The sequence below is a fragment of the Mirounga leonina genome, unplaced genomic scaffold (genome assembly GCF_011800145.1).
Source record: "Mirounga leonina isolate KUSES-001 unplaced genomic scaffold, KU_Mleo_1.0 Mir_154, whole genome shotgun sequence".
Classification (NCBI taxonomy): domain Eukaryota; kingdom Metazoa; phylum Chordata; class Mammalia; order Carnivora; family Phocidae; genus Mirounga; species Mirounga leonina.
The window spans coordinates 6,175,822-6,196,313 of NW_023270389.1; the positions used below are offsets into that span (position 1 = coordinate 6,175,822).

Consider the following 20,492-nt stretch of genomic DNA (forward strand, 5'->3'; position numbering starts at 1 on the left):
GAAATATTGATCTGATTTTATGTTTTTCTCAATGCATTTGGTAGTCCCAGCACTATTTTTTTTTTTTAAAGATTTTTTATTTATTTATTTGACAGAAACACAGTGAGAGAGGGAACACAAACGGGGGAGTGGGAGAGGGAGAAACAGGCTTCCCACTGAGCAGGGAGCCCGATGTAGGGCTTGATTCCAGGACCCTGGGATCATGACCTGAGCCCAAGGCAGATGCTTAATGACTGAGCCACCCAGGTGCCCGCCAGCACTGTTAAGTAAATCTCCCCCTACCACGGAATAGTAATATTGTCTCTATACTTCATTTCCATATACACTTGGGGTTTTTAGGTACTTGTATTTTGCATTGTCTTTTGGGCACATATTCAGTTGAATTGTTTGATTTTAGTTCACTCAACAATCTATTATCCTGTGGTGCCATTCTAATCACGGAGTGTTCATTCCTTGTGCTTAGTTACAAAAAGCTCATCATATTAGAATGAAATATTCAGTGGTATTTTATTTTTTTATTTAAAGATTTTTATTTGAGAGAGCGAGAGAGAGAGCACAAGCAGGGGGGAAGGGCAGAGGGAGAGGGAGCAGCAGACTCCCCCATGAGCAGGGAGCCTGATGCGGGACTCTATCCCAGGCCCCTGGGATCAGGACCTGAGCCGAAGGCAGATGCTTAACTGACTGAGCCACCAATAGGTGCCCCTATTCAATGGTATTTTAAATATTGATCATTTTCTTCAACATTCTCCAATATCCCTGAATGAAGACTCCTCAAAAAAGATTTGTATTCCAAACTGAAGTTTATCTCTAATCTTTCTTTCAAAGGGGTCGATTTTCCTGTTTTATCTTTTTCTTTCATTTCCAAAAAGACAGGAGTATATGCTATTTACAGTGTAACTTCCCCGATACAATGTGGCGTACGGATTGTACAAACAGGGAAAAATTTGTTCCACATTCAACCTGTTTCCTTTTATTATTGGAGATTCTTGAGCCACCAGGGATCAGCTGCTGGTTGGTGAGGTCAGCCCGGGACTTCCCGGTCAGCTGATTACTTTGGCGGGATGGCTGTTGAGTCACATAGGGATGGGTCCTGACGAAGCCATTGATTCTTTCCCCAGAAGAGTCTCCTTTGGCTCCGATAACCCCTGGCTCGATTTTTTAGGCTTTAATCTGCACACAGGGATGCACGAGGACTTGAAGGTGCTAAACGTTCTGGTATTTGTGGATGTTCCCGCAGCTCATGCCCAGGTGTTTTGGGTTCCCATCTAAGCTTTTCAACCCTTAGTGTCTGTGGTTGTGTGCATACCTGCTCACAGCTCCTGTGTAGACAGGCTCCGCGTGGAGTCGGACCGTTCTAGCCTCTGTGCTTGGTCTCTTAGAATTCCACGCTCTCCTTTGGCCCACAGCACATCTGCATGGGTCCTTCGATAACTTTTTCTAGGTCTCCTCCCTCTAATTGAGTAAGCTGGGCTCTTTGTCATCGGACCTCATTTTTGTTCTTTTCAACCAGCTATTATCGCTCACTTGCCCGCTCAGTGTCCTGTCATTGCCACAAACACACCATTATGCTTTCCTACCTCTGTCTCCTGTGTCCTGTCTCCCACTTTCCCTGCCTGAAATGTCCTGGCTTACCACTTCTGTTTATCCATTTGTCCTTCTAGGGCTCAGCTCAAAGGCTCCATCCCCGGAAGCTGCCCCTGATCTCGGCTTTGTTAGCAGCTCCTACCGCCCTTGGAGAACTCTTCCTGATGTGAATGCCCGTCTTCATGAGGCTGTGAGCTCCTTGAGGCGGGTGATCCCATGTCCTTAAACTGTTCTGTCTCTTGGAAGCCTGTGCTGGGCCCACAGCAGGCACTCCCGGGGTGTTGCAAAATGAATAAATCCAAATCTTCTTTAGCCACCAGAGCCCTGCTGAGTCTTGCTCCGTTTCTCCTGCCCTGACGGAGGTGTTGTGTTCAGCTGCATCACAAACTCTCTAAACCATGTCATGCACGTATGGTCTCTGGTTTGTTTTGTGCATATTAACTTTCCCCATCTAAATTGAGTCTCTTGAGGTCAGGAACCTCTCCCGCCGTCAGGAATACATTTGTCAGCTGAGTTGTGGCATATAAGCCTTTCAGTAGTGGAGATGCTGTGCTAAACTTCCTACATCTTAGCACCGGATTTAGTCTGGCAGTATAGACCATTGATTGAGCTGTTCTAGGAGCCTGCAGCTATTTCTGATATTGGCAATAAAAATAACCCTAGAAGGAAGGTGGCATTTTCTCCACCTTGTAGATCAGAAAAACAAAAGTGCAGAGAGGTTGAGCGACTGGTCCAGGATCTCTCAGCCTGTAAGAGGCAGAGCTGGGATTTGAACCCAGGTCTTCCTAACTTTTGAGGTCACAATGCTCAGTAACACATAGGTATTACACGAGTTTTTATTTCTCCTACGGAATTGACTGTGGTGCTTTACATCTAGTGGATACTTTCTGTTACCATTTGAGAGCTGTTTATCAGCTTTGGGTTACAGGTGATGAGTGTTCACCTGCTCTGCTCTATTTCTCAGGCAATATCCACATGGCCCTTGCTGAAAAAAGCCCTATTTTTGTCACCTCCCAAGAATAGGAGGAACAGAATCGAGTGCATTAGGCCATCTCTGCTGTGGTTTACATCAGGGTACAACATCCAAGACAGGGGACAGGCCTTTCCAGAGGCTCGCGCTCTATTGAGCAGAATGGGACCTTGCAGGGATAATCTAGTCCCAAATCTTAAAACTGGGCTCTGTGAGTTGGCTTCACAGGCAGATGCCACGTTGGTTTTATTAAAGTAAAACCAGCACCTGTATAACGCCTACTATGTGCCATGGTGTCTGTTGGTTGAGGGTGAGCATCAGAATCACCTGGGGAATTACAGAACAATAGAGATTCTCAGATCCTGCCCAAGGCCTAGCCGATTAAAACTTTTTTTCACTGGGCTCAAGTAGGTCTGATAGACCAGGTTTTTAGCATCTACAAATGTAGTCCTTCTCCATCTTTCTACAGAAAAGGGAAAACTGAGACTTAGGGGAATGGATTTGGAAAAAGACTTGGTTGTGAGTGAAGCAGAAACACTTTCCTATTGTCGTACTGTTTTCCAAGGCCAGAGGAGTTTCCCTTCGATTTCTGTGGGTGTGGGTCGGTGAATGTAGTGGGAAGGGTGTCCCTTCAGGACTTAGGGGACATTTTGTATTTGAACACTTGGATGCCTGTTTATACTAGGTGCTAGGTGTGGGGATTCATGAGGGCTTTGGTCTTGGGATTTCTCGACTCAGTGGGGAGCAGATATATAAGCAAAGGATTTCATTAGAGCTGATTCCATGACAAGTGACAGGACAGACAGGGGAACATAGCTATAAGTGTCTTCATTATATTAGCGGTTGAGATAGATGGGCCAGGAACAGTTAAGTTTGTGATTTCCCATGGAAAGAGGCTTCTCGTTTAGATTGGTAAACAGGCAGACCCAAAGTACAGTGGCCTTGCAGGGACATTTCCCTGGGAGGTTGGAAAGTGTTCAGAGGTGATTCGATTTAGTTGCTGTCCAAGCTCAGCAGAAACAGCCTTTTTTGTAGGCCTCTTGGACAATTCTCTGGGCTCCAGGGTTATCCGGTGGCATCTTTCTTTTTTTTTCTTGATTGTGATTTAGAGGCAGAAAGAGCACCAGACGGGGGGTTAGCAGCTCTGTCTTTCTGTCCCTGCACTGCTTGAAATTTTGGGCAGGGGTCTACGTTTCTCCAGGCTTCTCCCCTGTGGAATAGAGCTAGCAACACTGTCTGCTTGTGCTGTGGGATTATTAGCAGGATCCAATAAAATCATGTGTGAAAATACTTTGAGAACCGTAAGCCGCATAATGTAGTCCTTCGTGGTTATCGAGAAATTTAGTTTGGTGGCAGTGGCATGTGTGTGTCCTAGACCCACTGACCCCAGGATGTGCATGAAAAGGTGTGCCAAAACCTTCTCCTCATGGTGGAGGGTGGTGGGAAATGTCAAGACCGAGTCCCTGGGAGGGGAGGAGGTCATGGCCACCTGACTCAGCCAAGTACTGGGTGTATCACATCCAACAGTCCTCCTTCAAGCAGAAAGTGAGGGCGTCCTCAGACTTTGGGAGGTGAAGCATTTGGAGAGGGTGCAAGTCTTGTTATGTGAGTCCACCGACAAGGGGATCCATGGGAACTCGTGATAGGAGATTTATGTCTGGGGAGATTAGGTACATGGATGCAAAGCAATGCTACCGTGTACGATCACTTTCTCTCCAACTTGGTCAGATCAAACGAGAAATGGCTTTGGTGTAGAGAGGAGTAGTCAGTCAAGGAAAAACCCTAGATTCCTGCCTGAGCTTCAGGTGCGGTGGAACGTGGAGCATTACCTTCGGACAGAATTACCTGATGATGTGAGATCATGGGAATAATGGGATGACTATGATTTAATAATAGCACTTAATAAATGTTCGCTGCAATCTCAGCTCATTAAAGTAATACGGAAAGTGGTGGTAAATGTGTTCTGAAACTGACATTAGTGTAAAATATGCTGATGAGGACCTAATTCCTGTGTCTCCATATTGGTTCCCTCAGCCCTGTGGGCTGTAAGCGGCCTCTCCTGGGCTCCAGACCCCTTCAGTTTACCCCACTTACCCCCTGTATACTCAGTGCTCTGGGTGCCATGATGGGCAGAGATCTATCTTCTGAAACTAGAGATCTCTGTGCCCGGGTTTCCTTGTTTGCTCGGTGTTTTGTCTTGTCCTTGGTGATCTCTTGACTTGGCACCCAACTGAAACTTTGGCGTCCTCAAGATCCAGCCATAGGACTGATGGAATGTCATGATGTCACACATTGGCTGGGATTTCTGGGTCCATTGCTTTGGTTCCACCTGTGTTCACTTTCTAGCAGCCATTCGCCTAAAATACTCTCCAGGTGTGTGCTTGTTATTTGAGTCCATTGAATTTGTCTATGTTCTCGGTGTTTAAGCTCAGACGTTTTGAATTAAACTCTTTAACAGCAAAGGCAAGTCATCGTTTTATTAGATACCTAGCATTTGGTTATACTTCCCGAACTCTCCACAGGAGACTTTTCAATCCCATCAAATAGTTGATCCCTTACCTGTCTTAATCTATTCTCGATAGAACCAACTCTAGTAGATTTCATACTCCTCTTGGCTACCACTGTGTCTGAACCCAGAGACCATTTATAGTTTTCCCTAAAATCTATAAATGAGGTCATGCTATCTTGTTCGATTGTTCTAAAAGTGATATGTGCATGGGATTTTTAGAACAATCTCTCCTTTTTATAATCTGACAGCAGTATAAATTATTGATGTTTATTATTCTCTTTTATGTGATCAATCTGTTCAGTGTTAGCCGTCGGGTGACTCATATGTTGTTAGCATTCTGCTGTGGCATTGGGTGGTCTTTCACATTTTATTGGACTGTTATATAAAACTCCACCAAAGAAATATGCTGGAGCTGGTATTTATTGCCTTAATCTTGTTGTCTGCATTGAGAAGTTGCTAACTAAATGTTTTCTCCAGCCTTTCCTTAATTGCAGTGTGGTTAATTCCTCTTAACTGCAGGAAGCCAAAGTATTTATAGATTGTTGTTATTATTTCTGTGGTTGGTAGAAGTAACCAGCATTCACTGAGTGCCAAGAACCTACTTGGCATGAAGTAGAACATAGAAGCCGATCTAGTTCCTGCCCCCACCAACTTTATGCAAAGTGAGCCGGGCAGGGAGGAAGGAAGGAAGAGAAGACATTGTCACAAAACTGAAACGTATTCTGAAAGGGAGAGAAAATGAATTCGGCTCCAAAGGACACCGTAGGAATTAAATGGGATAAAATGCAGCTGACACCACCATCAATACTACATTTATGCTCAATTACACAAATCCGAGGAGTGAGTCCGAGCGAGCACAGGTATAATGGATAATGTATCTCCAGACAAAGCTGTAGTGGTGTGAGGGGAGGGCCGTGGGGAGAGGGTGAACAGTGAAGATGAATTCGATTAGAGGGATCCTGGAAATCCTCCTGGATCGGCCTCCCTCCTTCCCTCCCTCCCTAATGGCCACATCTAAGTTTCCCAGGCCTGTCCTCACTGCCTCTCGGATACCCCCTCATCCTGCCCTGATTCTGGTCCTTCTCTCTTACTGGTCTGTCCTCTTGCCCCCTCCAGTCCATCCTCCACGAAGCTGCCATGTAAATCTGAACAAAGTGGGCGCCAGTCCCTCTGTCTCGGGGTTCAAGGGCGTGCAGCGCCCACGGGCCATGTGGACTGTGTGTGTGCGTGCGGTACCCCTGTCAAGAACGGCCTTCCACTGTCTCCACGGGACAAGCACTGTTCATCCTTCAAGCTGTGATTCTGCAGTGCAGACATCTGACCCGACTTGCTTGACTTAGGTTTTGGCCTTTTGCACTGCTACTGTTTCGTAGATAGAACCTCATCGCGGCAGTGACCTTAGCGCTTTGTCTTGCTGAAGCACACGGCTGTCCTTCATGCATCCTCTTGGTGCTTCGAAGACTGGCGTGCCATCTTCGAGTTTTTCTGTCCTGCGTGGTCACGGCGGCTGGCTAGGGGATGGAGGAAGGACTGTCTGGATCATGTCGGGCTGCAGGCTCCTCAAGGACAGTGTGCATGCTGAGTATCTGCAAAGGCTCTTGACTTTTATAGATTGCAAGGGGGCGGGGGGAGACAGGCTCTTGGAATCGTGGGAAGATGAATTTCTTTCTCATTCTGGAAGATGTCCAGTACTGGAGGACAGGAACAGTTGGTACAAATGTCCTGAATTTGTGGATGTGATCTTGAGAGGGGGGACACCGGTTCTAGCTGCAGAACTGGCATTTACTTCGGACTCTGAGAAGCGGAAGCCTTTGACATCTCCCAGGGGGAGAGCCAGGTCTGTGCAGGGAGGGGGCAGACCCAAGTTTGCTTTGTAACTTGGCAATTACTGTCACCATCTGGGGATCTGCCTCAAAGCAGGAGGATGGCTGGGACACTTTTGACCTTTGTGGAGACTCAGGGAAGGGTAACTGAATTTCAAGAGCAGCAGTGACGAACAGACCTGCTTTCTAGAACACCAAAGGCCTCGTCCTAAATGAACTTGGTGCATGTGGTGGACGGCATGTCCTTTGATTCGTCCGTGTCACTTAAATTGGTCCAGGCAATGGAATATTGTGAATTGACTTTTGAAAGTGGGAACTCCAAACGCTTTTTAAATTCAAAACCTTCTGTATTTGCCTCCCTGTGTATATGTGATTAAGTGTTGTAGGGGACATGATTTAGGTACATAATGCAATCTAGGATCCTAAGATTTTAGGGAATCTAGTGAAAACTGTTATATGAGCAAGTGAAAACATTAAAACAACCCAGGTTAGTACTGTCCAGATCGGTCCCAACAAATGCTCCAGATCTTCAGAGGTGGACATTCTGCTGTGGGCTGGAGGGGTTGGAGAATGTTGTATAGGGAAGAAAATGAGATTGACCTGCATCTTGAAGATGGTGGAATTTGAAGAGATTTAATGGAGAAGAAGGGATTTCAGGGCTGGAAAATAGCATGGGTAAAGCCTACCAGATGGGGATCCTTCACTTAATATTTTAAAAAATTGTGTTGATTCAACCAAGTATTTAATTATAGAAATCTGGGCTCATGATCCCTCTATCCCCACCCCCTTACTCTTTTATCTAACCTCTTCTAATTCTGGGCTGGATACAAAAAGAAATGCAAGATCTTGTCCTTTTCCTTATGGAGCTTCAGTCTTGTAAATTACTATATCCTGTTGCAAAGCAGAATCAACAGCAGATTTTGAAAAGAAAATGTCAAACTAGAACCTCAGATTCTGTTTTCCTGGTATGACACACTGGGCTTGCGCACTCGTTTTCCCACTCCTTCTGGATACATTCCTGCCCCCCTCCCATGCTGCAGAGGTGGGTAATGCCTTACCTTTTCCTGGTGGGAAATCTGATGTCAGGTGGCTTGCCAAACTTCAGGAGACCAGTTGGTGGAAGAACCATAGTAAGAGGGTTGTGTCTCATGTCTTTATCTTTAATTGCTTCTCAGCTGGCGTGAAGGGAGCTGCCTTTGAGGAGACAGAGAAGTGCCTCTTGGCCTTTCTGGCATGATGACACACTCTGGGACTTTTGGAAGAGGCGATTGCGTCAGGCCAACCAGGGTGCAGGCCACAGGGCAGCAGCTCTGAGCTTCTGTGGGGGGATGGGTGACTCATGCAAAAGTGTACAAGGATTCTGAGATTCTGGTCATCTTGGGACTTGGCCTCTGAGTCTCTGTCCTACTCTGAGTCCTCAGGGGCCCTGGTTCTGGTGATACAGGTGGGAGCTGAAAGTTGGAGCGCCGTCTTCCTTTGCTTCTCTGACTTTGTCCTGTGTGGATGCTCCCCCCACCTCCCTGCCCCCGATTAGGAGGCACAGCAGGGTTTGCACTTGCAAGAGCCTCCTGCGGCGGGGCCGCCTCTCCACATTTTCTATTCTTCTCTCTCCTCTTGGTCGATTTCAGCCTCTCAGCCGCGCTGATCCATACATTCAAATTCTGGGCCACTTCTGCTACCCCCCCCCCCCCCCCCCAGCCCTTTGTCTGTCCCTCTGCACTTCTGCAATGCTATTGATTTGCCATTTGCATGCAGTTTAACTGGATTTGGGTTGGCATGTGTTTCTGGATGCTCTTGTAGCTATTGATCTGATTTAATGGTACCATCACCACCGTCTCTAGGAGTGCTGTCTGGAAGCAACATGGTGTGTGGCTGTTTTTTGCTTTAAAGCTGAAGTGGTCCAGGGACTCGGGGGCACTAGAGGCAAATCTCAGAGCTCTGTTTTCTTGAAGTCAGTGTGTGTGGACCTTTTCCTGCTCTTTCTGTGCTTGATTTCTAAACCCATTCTTCATCCTACTCCGTTGCCTGCCTCCCATTCTGCTGTCCCATTAATCAAAAACCTGATGGCATCTCTCCTGTGCCTTAACATACACACACGTGTGCATACACACATAATTGTGTTTTACTGTGGTGTTAGAGACGTACACTGGGCATTTCCCTGGGGTTGCTCAGGCTCCTCCCTATCCATGAATCCACAGACAGAATACCCTCCTTAACTGAAAGAAAGTTACAGTAGCTGTGGATTGGCTTGGAGTGTGTATGTAAGCATCTCTATATCCGTGAGAGAGAGAATGTGAAAGAGGGGGTGCCCACTATCTGTCCCTCACGTTAAACGTTACCTGTAACCCAAAGGAATAGTAGAATGCATTGGACAGTTCCTTTGGATACAAAATGTATTGACTTGGTAAAGAACTTCAGCTAAAACAAGAAATATATTGTGTATTAGTTGCCAATCACCTCAAAATTTAAAACAACCATAATCATTTATTACATCACGTAGTTTCTGTGGGTCAAGTTTCCAGGAGCAGCTTGGCTGGGGCGGGGGGCTCTTGCTCCAAGTCTCTTAGGAGATTGCAGTCCTCTGAAGACTTGACTGGAGAATCCAGTTCCAAGATGGCGTACTTGCATGGCTAGCAAATTGGAGCTGACTGTTTCCTCACAGACCTGCCCATAGAGCTGTGTGGGTGTCTTCATGATGTGGCAGTTAGGTTCCCCAGAGCGAGTGAATTGAGAGAGAGAGAGAGGTAATGTCTTAATGTAATATCTTAAAAACCCAGCTCCAGAATTCATACTCTGTCATTTCTGTCACCTCTTACTGGTTACTCAGATCAGCCTATTCACACTCGGAGGGAACCACACAGGGGCGTGAATACCAGGAGGTGAGTCATTTAGAGCTGTCTTGGAGGCTGGCTACCACCCACCAAAATCTCAGTGGTTTCTATCCGTCAGTATTTCTCACTTCTCACTGCACAGTCCTTAGCTGCATGCGGACCCAGACTCTTTCCACCTTGTTTACCCTCCTTGAATGGGAAAGACAACAAGGATGTCCTGTGGGAGACTTTTCTTTAGAAGTGGGTGCACATCACTTCTATTCACATTTAATTGGCCAGAACTCACAAGATCTTCTTACGGGGGTTGGATAATGCCATCAAGCTGTGTGTTTTCAGTAAGGCAAGAACACGGATATTGATTGGTCTTCTGGTTTTTGCCACATTTCACCAAGTCCCATAAACCTGTGGTAAAGGCTCTGTGTCCTTCCAGAAGGAAAATTATCAACTGAATAGACTAGTGGGCCTTCACAGCCCATTAGTGAATCCTCCTACAGTCCCTGAGGGTGTTCTGCGTGCCCAGCACTTCTGGGCTAATCATGCTGGGGCAGCAGGGCAGTGAGCCTAAGGAGGGAAGGGAGTCCAGGGTGTCTTGAGCGTTTCCTTTGCCATCAGAGCTCTTGATGGAAGACTTTCCATGTGATGGGGTGCTCTCCGCGCTGTACATAAGTCATTTAATTTTCATATCCGAGCCTTCACTTAGGTATTGTCTCCATTGTCAGATGAGGAAATCGAGGCTCACTCCGCGAGGGTGAGTAACTCTCGAGATCCCACAGTCCGTATGTGATGTTGAGATGTAGACCCTTTCCACTCTACCACGCTGCCTCTGAGTTCTCCCAAAGTGGAAACCAATAGTGCTAACAGTCTGGAGATGCTTTATGGTTGCAATCCTAGGCCATGGCATCTTCAGAACTGCCTCTGTCTCTCCCTTTCTGGGAGGGAGATGGTGTCTGAAGGCGGTCCCCCATGAGAGCACATTGCTCTGCATCCTGGGAGCAGGTAGGGCTCTAGAAAGGTAGAGTCTGTGGCCCCCAGCCCAGAAAGTCTGATGCTTTGGTTTGGCTCTATCCTACCTTCTCCCTCTGATTGTACCTCCTGCTCCTCATCCTAGCAGGCGGGGACCTGGTGCCACACTTCCACCGTATTTTAACAGTACCACCTCTTGCTCTTGTAGGACTTTCTGCTTTTCAGAATCTGTTCATATCGATCACTCCATTGAGCCTTATACACACTCTGTTCCTACTGAGAATGGGAAGAACAGGTATTCTTACTCCTGCTTAGGGAGGCTGAAGCCCAGAGAGGTTAGTGGGACAGTGGTGATGATGGAACCGTGGTTTTCCTTTGGTTTGGTTTTGTATATGTGGGAAAAGTGGCCCAACAGGATAAGACTGTGGTAATGGGTGAAGGGTTTACAGTTCTTGGAATTTGTACAGAAATACACACATTGATATTAAAGTGGTTATTAACTGCTATGTTCTTTTCGTTAAAAATTTTTTTAAAGGTTTTATTTATTTGAGAGCATAAGTGGTGGGGAGGGGCAGAGGGAGAGGGAGACAAGCAGACTCCATACTGAGCAGGGAGCCCGGTGCGGGGCTCCATCCCAGGACCGTGAGATCATGACCTGAGCCACCCAGGCGCCCCTAATTGCTATGTCCTTGAATAGCATTTTACTTTGTTCATTTGCCCCCTCCCCACCCCCTATCCAGGGCGGATGATGGAGGAAGATGCTGGTGTGGCTGAGTGCCACTTTTCAGGGGGCATCCCGGTAATTGGCAAGTTGGTGCCTGCAAGACATCCCAAGGGGCTGGTCTTGCTCACTCCTATTTCTTCCTTTTCTTTACCTTTCCCCAGGAGCTGAGGTATTAAGAAGGCCCTCCTGTAGGAGAGGTGGTGTGCTTGACTGGTAAGGCTCCTGGCACCTCTAGTACTCCCATCTTGCTAGGCAGAACAGGGTAGGGGGCAGTTGCACTTGGGGTGACCAACCAGGACAGGGACAGGGTTTGCCCAGCACTGGGGATTCCTCTGATGTGGAATTTTCAGTGCTAAAACCATGACCGCTCTAGGCAAACTGAGATGGCCGGTCATCTGGTTGGCCTTCACCCCCACTGCCCTTGCCCCTGCTGTTCATGCTCCAGGAACCTTGTGGCTCATGACCGGTGAGCCTCTGGCGGAAGGCTCCTTTGTGGATGAGGGTCCTGGCTCAGCACCTGTTGCAGTGTTTCCCTCTGCCCCAGGGGCTGCCTTGTGGCCCATGCTGGCTGGCTTTTGGCCCCATCCCCTCCCTCGTGTTCTCTTCTCTGAACCTCCCAGAACTCCAAGGATGAGGTAGACCACTAACAAGGACATCTAAATGGGTTTGTTTAACTCTGTAGTATATAAGGCGAATCTTTTCCACCTCTCCACAAAAATCTTTACTTAAAATATCAGTTTCTTCTTAAGTCTTTCATCAGACAAATCCAAACACTTGCTGTGCTTTGTTGGCATCTCAGACTGGGAGGCAAACAGTGTTATTTATGAAGTTCAGGTTTTAGGCCAGGTTTGGCAGAGTCTGTCTTTTGTTTTCTAAAGCATTTCTCCGTGTCCCAGAGAGACCTTTGCCTGCAACCCCTTCTGTCCCTGTCCTGGACCATTTCCTTTTCTGTAACCCGATTCCTCTTGTATTTGTTCAAGGTCCTCTGGACAATCCTTAACAAACCTAGTTCTTTGTTAGGACGGAGCTTGGTCATTCCTTATTATTATCCTCCACCATTACAATCCCTTCTTGCCTCCCTGATCTTTGGCAAATAAAAAGTGCTCTTTATCTTATGTTTTTTTCAAAGATTTATCTATTTATTTTAGTAGGGGAGGGGCTGAGCAAGAGGGAGAGAGAGTCTAAAGCAGACTCAGGGCTTGATCTCACCACCCTGAGATCATGACCTGAGCTGAAGTCAGGAGTTGGAAGCTTAACCGACTGAGCCACCCAGGCACCCTGTGCTCTGTAACTTTCGAATAAAGGACTGGAGCCCAGATGAGCTACAACTTGTTCTTCTCACAGTCCCATGTAATCCCCTTGATAACCCCGCAAGGTTCCATTTCCCATGAAGAAGAGGAGGCGCAGGGAGGTTGACCAGTTGGCTCCTATTGGTAGACTAGTTTAAAAGAGGCAGAGCTGGGGTTTGGGACTGCCAAGTCTTTTCATTTGATTCTGTCCTGCGATTTTTAGAGCATTGACTTGGAGGCCAGGACACCTGGGTCATAGTCTCACCTTGAGTCTGTAACTAACTGGGTGACCTCGATCAAAACACTTGATCATTGGACATCAGTGTCCTGCCTTGTTGGAATAAAACAGGAGGTGGGGGCGAAAGCCTTTGGAGATGCTCTCCTAACGTGTTCATGCTTCTCTCCCATCATTTCTTCTCTCTGGGAAACTGTCTTCACAGTCCGTGTTCCCCCTCATTTCTGCCTGTCTCACTGGCTACCCTTATGGACTCTTCGATTGGACTTCTTGATTATCTTTGTGGCTTACATTTTTCTCTTCCTTTTGGTGAGAGGAATTGTTACTGTGACTCTTGATTCCTTAGGCTTCCTGCTTTCTCTAGATTACCTGGATTACCCTGACACATCACTGCAAAAGTATTTGCTGTATGATGGGTGGTGGTAGTGATTAATGCCTCTGCTATGAGGACTGTTGGGCGATCACCATGGAATGTTGGGTCATTAGATGCAAGCTTAACAGACTGGGATTGCCTAAAGGTAGTAATAGAACATATCTAAAGGTTTTTGCTTAATAGGAAAAACTACCATGGGCTCATTTGTTTGAGGGGCCAGGCTTTGTGCTGTATGTGGATACAGCGGCCCCTAGTCATGGCAGTCTAGTTAGGGAAGACGCAGTTAATCTAAGAAACAAATCAAAACTCACAACTGATGAATGAACCAAGTATAACAAGGAGAACTAACCTACAGGGAGCTGAAAATGTGTAAGAACCAAGCACTTTATGTGCATTATCTCCTTGAATCTTTTTTTTTTTTTTTTAAAGATTTTATTTATTTGAGAGGGAGAGAGAATGAGAGAGAAAGCACATGAGAGGGGGGAGGGTCAGAGGGAGAAGCAGACTCCCCGCCGAGCAGGGAGCCTGATGCGGGACTCGATCCAGGGACTCCAGGATCATGACCTGAGCCGAAGGCAGTCGCTTAACCAACTGAGCCACCCAGGCGCCCATCTCCTTGAATCTTTACGGTGGCTCTGCAAGAAGGGGAGACTTTGTCCTATTTTATAGAAACTGAAGCCCAGATAGTTATCCAGATCGGACTCCAAAGCCTGGGTACTTTCTGCTATCCCTTGCTTACCTCCCTTACGAGTCCATAATCCCAACCTCTAATTCTCTGTGGAGAGCCACCACCTGCCCTTGGGCAGAAAAGACGGAAGCTTCCATGTTGTGATTTGAAGGCTTTAGTTAAAAGACCTCTCTGTCCCCAAATACCCACTCTATTGATCTAGAGACTCTGGCCGGTGACTAGCACGTGAGACTATTCGGTTTCCATGAGATGCCGTGAAGGTACACGCATCACCGGGCTGGGCTAGTTAATTAGGCCCCTTGCTGCCAGTGTTGTCCTACCAGGGGTTAGTTTATGTAACTAGTTAGCTGCATGTAGAGCGGGGGGAGGGACTCGGAACACCGAACAGGGCGTTTTGGTGGGGACGAGGGAAGAGGGGAAAGAAATCTTGGGAGAGGATCACTGCTGCCTCGGGAGGAGGGCTGGATGCAGGGGACCTGGGAAGATGAGGGAAAGGATCGAAAGCGAGAAGTGGAAGGTCTCCAGAGATGAACTTTCCCTCCCTTGTTCTTAGTAATAACTGGTCTGTCTCTGCATTATTGCTCCTTTCAGAGAGAAAGTACACGGTACCTCCATTTTCTCAACTCGTGTGTGAGAAAAAGGAACCGGTATCTGTGGTCTCCACTGGACACAGATGAAAGACCAGGGCAGCCTAGTGGCTGAGCCACGCGCGGAGGGACTCCGGTGTCTGGAGATCCCGCGCCCCCTGCTGCTCGGGGTTTGGTTGGCGTCAGGGTGGAAGCACAGCTTGCTGGGGCACCTGGCCCTCTTGGGCGCCTCCGGTTTCCCTCCCTGGCTCCTTCTCGTGTACTTTGCTACTCCTCCCTTTATCCTCGTTTCGGCTGCCCCCGGAGGGCACTCATGGTCTAGTGCTCCATAGAGCCGCTAGCACCTGAGATACCTTTTTGAGGAGAGTAGTGGAGCCTTACCCGTGATGCCCTTTGAACTCTAAATATCAGAAGAGCTATGATGTGCGGAACAGAAGGCCTGTGGCTGCCAGGGTGATGAGAAATATCTTTACATGTTTGAGGACAGAGTAGATTCTGAATCTCTATGGAGACCGATTTTTGCTTGCTATAAAAGGGAGAACTTGCTAACAGAGCTGGTGCCTGAGATAGTGATCTCTTCAACAGGGGTGGTATTTAAGCATGGCAAGCATTTAAAGAAGAGATTAAAATTCCAGGTGTAACCGGTCAGAATGGCTAAAATTAACAAGTCAGGAAACGACAGATGTTGGCGGGGATGCGGAGAAAGGGGAACCCTCCTACGCTGTTGGTGGGAATGCAAGCTGGTGCAGCCACTCTGGAAAACAGTACGGAGGTTCCTCAAAAAGTTGAAAATAGAGTTACCCTATGATCCAGCAATTGCACTATTGGGTATTTACCCCAAAGATACAAATGTAGGGATCCGAAGGGGTACGTACACCCCGATGTTTATAGCAGCAATGTCCACAGTAGCCAAACTATGGAAAGAGCCTAGATGTCCATCGACAGATGAATGGATAAAGAAGAGGTGGTGTATATATATATACAATGGAACATTATGCAGCCACCAAAAGGAATGAAATCTTGCCATTTGCAATGACGTGGATGGAACTACAGTATATTATGCTAAGCAAAATAAGTCAGAGAAAGACAAATACCATGATTTCACTCACGTGGAATTTAAGAAACGGCATAGGGGGAGGGAATGAAAAATAAAAAGATGAAATCAGAGAGGGAGACAAACCATGAGAGACTCTTAATCATAGGAAACTGAGGGTTGCTGGAGGGGAGGGGGGTGAGGGGGATGGGGTAACTGGGTGATGGGCATTAAGGAGGGCACGCGATGGAATGAGCGCTGGGTGTTATATAAGACTGATGAATTACTGACCTCCAGCTCTGAAACTAATAATACGCTATGTTAACCAATTGAATTTAAATAAATTAAAAAAAAATTCCAGGGGTGTGTGTGCAGGGTGCGGGGCGGGGGGGGGGGGGGGGGAGTTGTCAGGCAACATTATCTATGTTTACTATCCTTTCCAACCCAGAAATCTACTTCCTTTTCTTAATCTCATCATGGCCTGACCTTTCCCCGCCACCCCCCACCCCCCGCCCACTTTCAGTCATGGTCTTGAATACTGGAATTTCTGAGTTGCAACATGTGTAATACATTATTTTATCTTTTTTCTTGCTGTGTCTTTAAAAATCCATTCCTGCTGGGGCGCCTGGGTGGCTCAGTTGGTTAAGCGACTGCCTTCAGCTCAGGTCATGATCCTGGAGTCCCGGGATCGAGTCCTGCATTGGGCTCCCTGCTCCGCGGGGAGCCTGCTTCTCCCTCTGCCTCTGTCTCTCTCTCTCTCTCTCTCTGTCTCTCATGAATAAATAAGTAAAATCTTTAAAAAAAAAAAAATCCATTCCTGCCTAGAAGATTAGTGCTGTTTGTGTTTTGGGATCACCCTAGTGAGCCTGGTTCACCCAGGCAGTTCCAGAAATGTCATGGTGGTGGGACTCTTTGCTTGAGAAGGTTCAGCATGAGACAGAAATAATCTATTTTGTGAGCTGCTTTTTCGTTTTACTGCATTGGTGAGTAGGAATATGAAATGAGATTGCTATACTCTTACAGTGTAGGAAAAATGCATATTCTTTGGGGGTGGGAAATATATCTTCTCGAATGAGAACTAAAATTCAGGACCGTTATAGCTCATTTCTTTCCCTGGGAATGCTTTCTCTGATGAATTTAAGCGTCTAGTTGACAGCCAGCAATGCAGAATGGCCCAGAAGAGCGTTTGAGAGGCCAGAGTGGTTGGGGAGGGTCATAGCCTTGCCTTAAAGAGAGCACTTCGGAGGCTCACGCAGAACCCAGTTTGGTTGTAATTCTTTCCTGTCCGCAACGAATCAAAAGGAGGACGGTTATTTCTCGTGGGTATGTTTTTAAGATCACAGCTTTATTGAGATAAATTTACATACCATACAATTCACTGTGTTAAGTGTGTACGACTTCATGGTTTCTAGTATTTTCATTCTGTTGTGCAGCCACCACTGCTGTGGAATTGCAGGCTGTTTCCATCCTCCCCAGAGGAAAACTACCGTTACCGATCTCCCAGTTCCTGGCAACCGCTGATCTACTTTCTGTCTCTATGGATTTGCTTATGGTGGACATTTCCTGTAATGTGGAGTCTTCTGTGACTTGCCTCTTTCACTTGGCATAATGGTGAAGTTTATCCATGCTGTAGCATGTATCAGCATTCCATTCCTTTTTATATATAATAATAATATATGGATATACCCCATTTTTTTTACACATTCATCCATTGATGGACATGTGGGTTTTTCCATTTTGGGGGCTGTTTTGCGTAATGCAGCTCTAAGCATTCACGGACAAGTTTTTGTGTGGCCTTATGTCTTCATTTTTGGGGGGTGCGTACCTGGCAGTAGAATTGTTGATTCCTATGTTAACTCTGTTTCGCTTTTTGAGGAACTGCCAAACTGTTTTCCAAAGTGGCTGCACTATATTTTTTTTACAGCAACGTATGAGGATTCCAATTTCTCCATATCCTCATTAACACTTGTTATTTTGGAGCTTATTTTAGCCATCCTGGTGGGTGTGAACTGTATCTCATTGTAGTGTTGATTTGCAGTTCCCTAATGACTCATGATTCAGCATTTTTTTCATGTGCTTATTAGCCATTTATGTTTTTGGGGAGAAATGTCTATTCATACCCTTTGTCCATTCTTTATGTGAGTTGTTTCTTTTGTTGAATTGTAAGGGTTATATTCTGGATGAAAGTCCCTTCTCAGATATGACTTATAAATATTTTCTCCCATTACACGAGTTGTCCTTTGACTTTCTTGATGGTGTCCTTTGACGCACAAGTGGTCTTAACTTTGATTAAGTCCAGTTTATTTTTCTTCTGTTTGTGCGTTTGGTGTCCTAAGAAACCATTGCCTGATCTAAGCTCATGAAGATTGACTCCTATGGTTTCCTCTAAGAATTTTGTAGTTTTAACGCTTAGATGTGTGATAGATCTTGAGTTAATTTTACATAATAGTGTGTGGTAGGAGTCCAGCATCATTCTTTTGTGTGTGGATATTTAGTTGTCCCAGCACCATTGTTGAAAAGACCATTTCTTTCCTCCAGTGAATTGTCTTGACACTCTTGTCAAAAATCAGTTGGCCATAAATTTAGGGATTTATTTCTGGACTCTGTTTTACTCCATTGATTGATATGTCCAGCTTTATATTAGTACCACACTGTATTGATTACTGTAGTTATGTAGTGATTTCTGAAATTGGGAAGTCCGAGTCCTACAACTTTGTTCTTTTCCAAGATTGTTTTGGCTTTTCTGGATCCCTTGGATTTCCGCATGAATTTTAGGATTGGCTTGTTAATTTCTGCAAGAAAGACCGATTGGATTTTGTGATACTGTAATGCAATAAATATATATTTGGTCTCTGCTTCCTGACCCAGAGCTCCTAAAAACACTTGGAATTTCCTGAGAAGGGGGAGAAGAACATCTTTCATTGTTCATAAGAAGCCTCTTTCAACCTTACCTTGAGTTGATGTTAATGAAGTGACTCTTAGTGGGCCCCTAGAAGCTTCAGCATGGGGGCTGCTTGGGAGAGAGGCACCAACCATGTAATTGGAAGGTTGGAACTTTGAGCCCCACTTCCTGACCTTAGGGGAAGCTCCAGGGGCTGGAGATTGAATTCAGTCTCGGTGGCCAGTGACTTAATCATGCCTGTTAGTGGAACCTCCATAAAACCCCTAAACAATGGGTTTGGAGAGCTCCTAAGTTGGCTAACACACTGAGGTGTTGGAAGGGTGGCCTGCCCAGAGTGGCTTCCTAGAGCTCTGTGCCCCTTCCCACATACCTGTGTCCCTCTTTATCTGGCTGTTCACTTGTATCCTTTATAATAATTTGGTAATAGTAACTAAAGTGTTTCCCTGAGTTCTGTGAGCTGTTAAATTATTGGACTCCATGGCATTTTGGATCACCTTTTGCTTTGTCCAGTCATTAGTCTGTAAGAACCCAAGAGTTATGGGAATCCCTGACTTACAGATGGTTGGTCAGACGTATGGGAGGCTCAGAACTTCCAACCAGTATCTCAAATGGGGTTTTGTTGGGCTGAACTCTTAACCTGTGGGCATGTGTTAACTCTGGGTACTGAGTGTCAGAATTGAAATTGTAGGACACCCAGTTGGTGTTCGCAGAGAACTGGAGAATTAGTTGGTGTGGAAGACCCACACATTTGATGTTAGAGATGCTAGTTTATAAACAGGTTATAGATTTTAATGGAGTGATTGTACTGAATTTGCAGATCAGTTGGGGAGTGTTTCCGTCTTAAGTCTTCTAATCCATGAACATGGAAAGTCTTCCTGTTGATGTAGGTCTTGAATTTTGCAGAGGTGTTTTGTAAGCTTTAGTGTATAGGTCGTACACTTTTGTTAAATTTATTCCTAAGTATTTTATTTGGGTGCTATTGTAAATGGAATTGTTTTCTTAATTTCATTTTTAAAAAAGATTTTATTATATGCCAGAGAGAGAGCACAAGCAGGGGGAGCAGGAGGCTCCCCACTGAGTAGGGAGCCCGATGTGGGACTCCATCCCAGGACCCTGGGATCATGACCTGAGCAGAAGGCAGATGCCCAACCGACTGAGCCACCCAGGCGTCCCTCTTAATTTCATTTTTAACTCCTTCATTGAATGTGATTTTGTGTATGTGTGTGTATTCCTTAGGATTTTTTATATACAAGACCATGTCGTCTGTGGATAGTATGGCTACTTCTTTTCCAATCTGGATGCCTTTTATTTCTTTTCTTGCCTTATTGGCTGGCTAGAACTCCCAGATCATGTTGAATAGAAGTGATAAGGGCAAACCTCCTTGACATGGTCCTGATCTTAGGGGAAAAGCATTCAGTCTTTCACCATTAAGCATGAGGATAGCTGTGGGCTCATTTGTTGGTTTATTACCCTTTATTAGATGGAGGAAGTTTACTACCATTCATAGTTTATTGAGTATTTTCATCATGAAAGGGTTTTTGGGGAAAAAAAAGGGTATTGGATTTTATCAAATACTTCTTGTCTCTTGGGTTGATTGAATGGCCTTTGGTCTTTATTTTATTAAGTGGTATATTAACTGTCCTATGTTCAGCCAACCTTACATCTTGGGATAAATCACACTTGGCCACTGTGTATAATCCTTTTTATAGGTTGGTGGATTTGTCTTGCTAGTACTTTCTTGAGGATTTGGGACAGTTATTGTTAAAGGCAGGAGCATAGGGCGCCTGGGTGGCTCAGTTGGTTAAGCGACTGCCTTCGGCTCAGGTCATGATCCTGGAGTCCCTGGATCGAGTCCCACATCGGGCTCCCTGCTCGGCAGGGAGTCTACTTCTCCCTCTGACCCTCCCCCCTCTCATGTACTTGCTCTCTCTCATTCTCTCTCTCTCAAATAAATAAATAAAATCTTTAAAAAAAAAAAAAA

General features: G+C 45.9%; 1 protein-coding gene and 1 long non-coding RNA gene across 3 annotated transcripts in view; both read left to right on the top strand.

Moving 5' to 3' along the window:
* LOC118014032 (carboxyl-terminal PDZ ligand of neuronal nitric oxide synthase protein-like) overlaps positions 1–20,492 on the top strand; it is a 276,011-nt gene that overhangs the window by 43,031 nt on the left and 212,488 nt on the right. The window lies entirely within an intron of this gene.
* LOC118014034 lies at positions 1,104–1,896 on the top strand. Its single transcript, XR_004680176.1, has 2 exons — positions 1,104–1,200; positions 1,662–1,896. It is a non-coding gene; the product is annotated as an uncharacterized LOC118014034 (long non-coding RNA).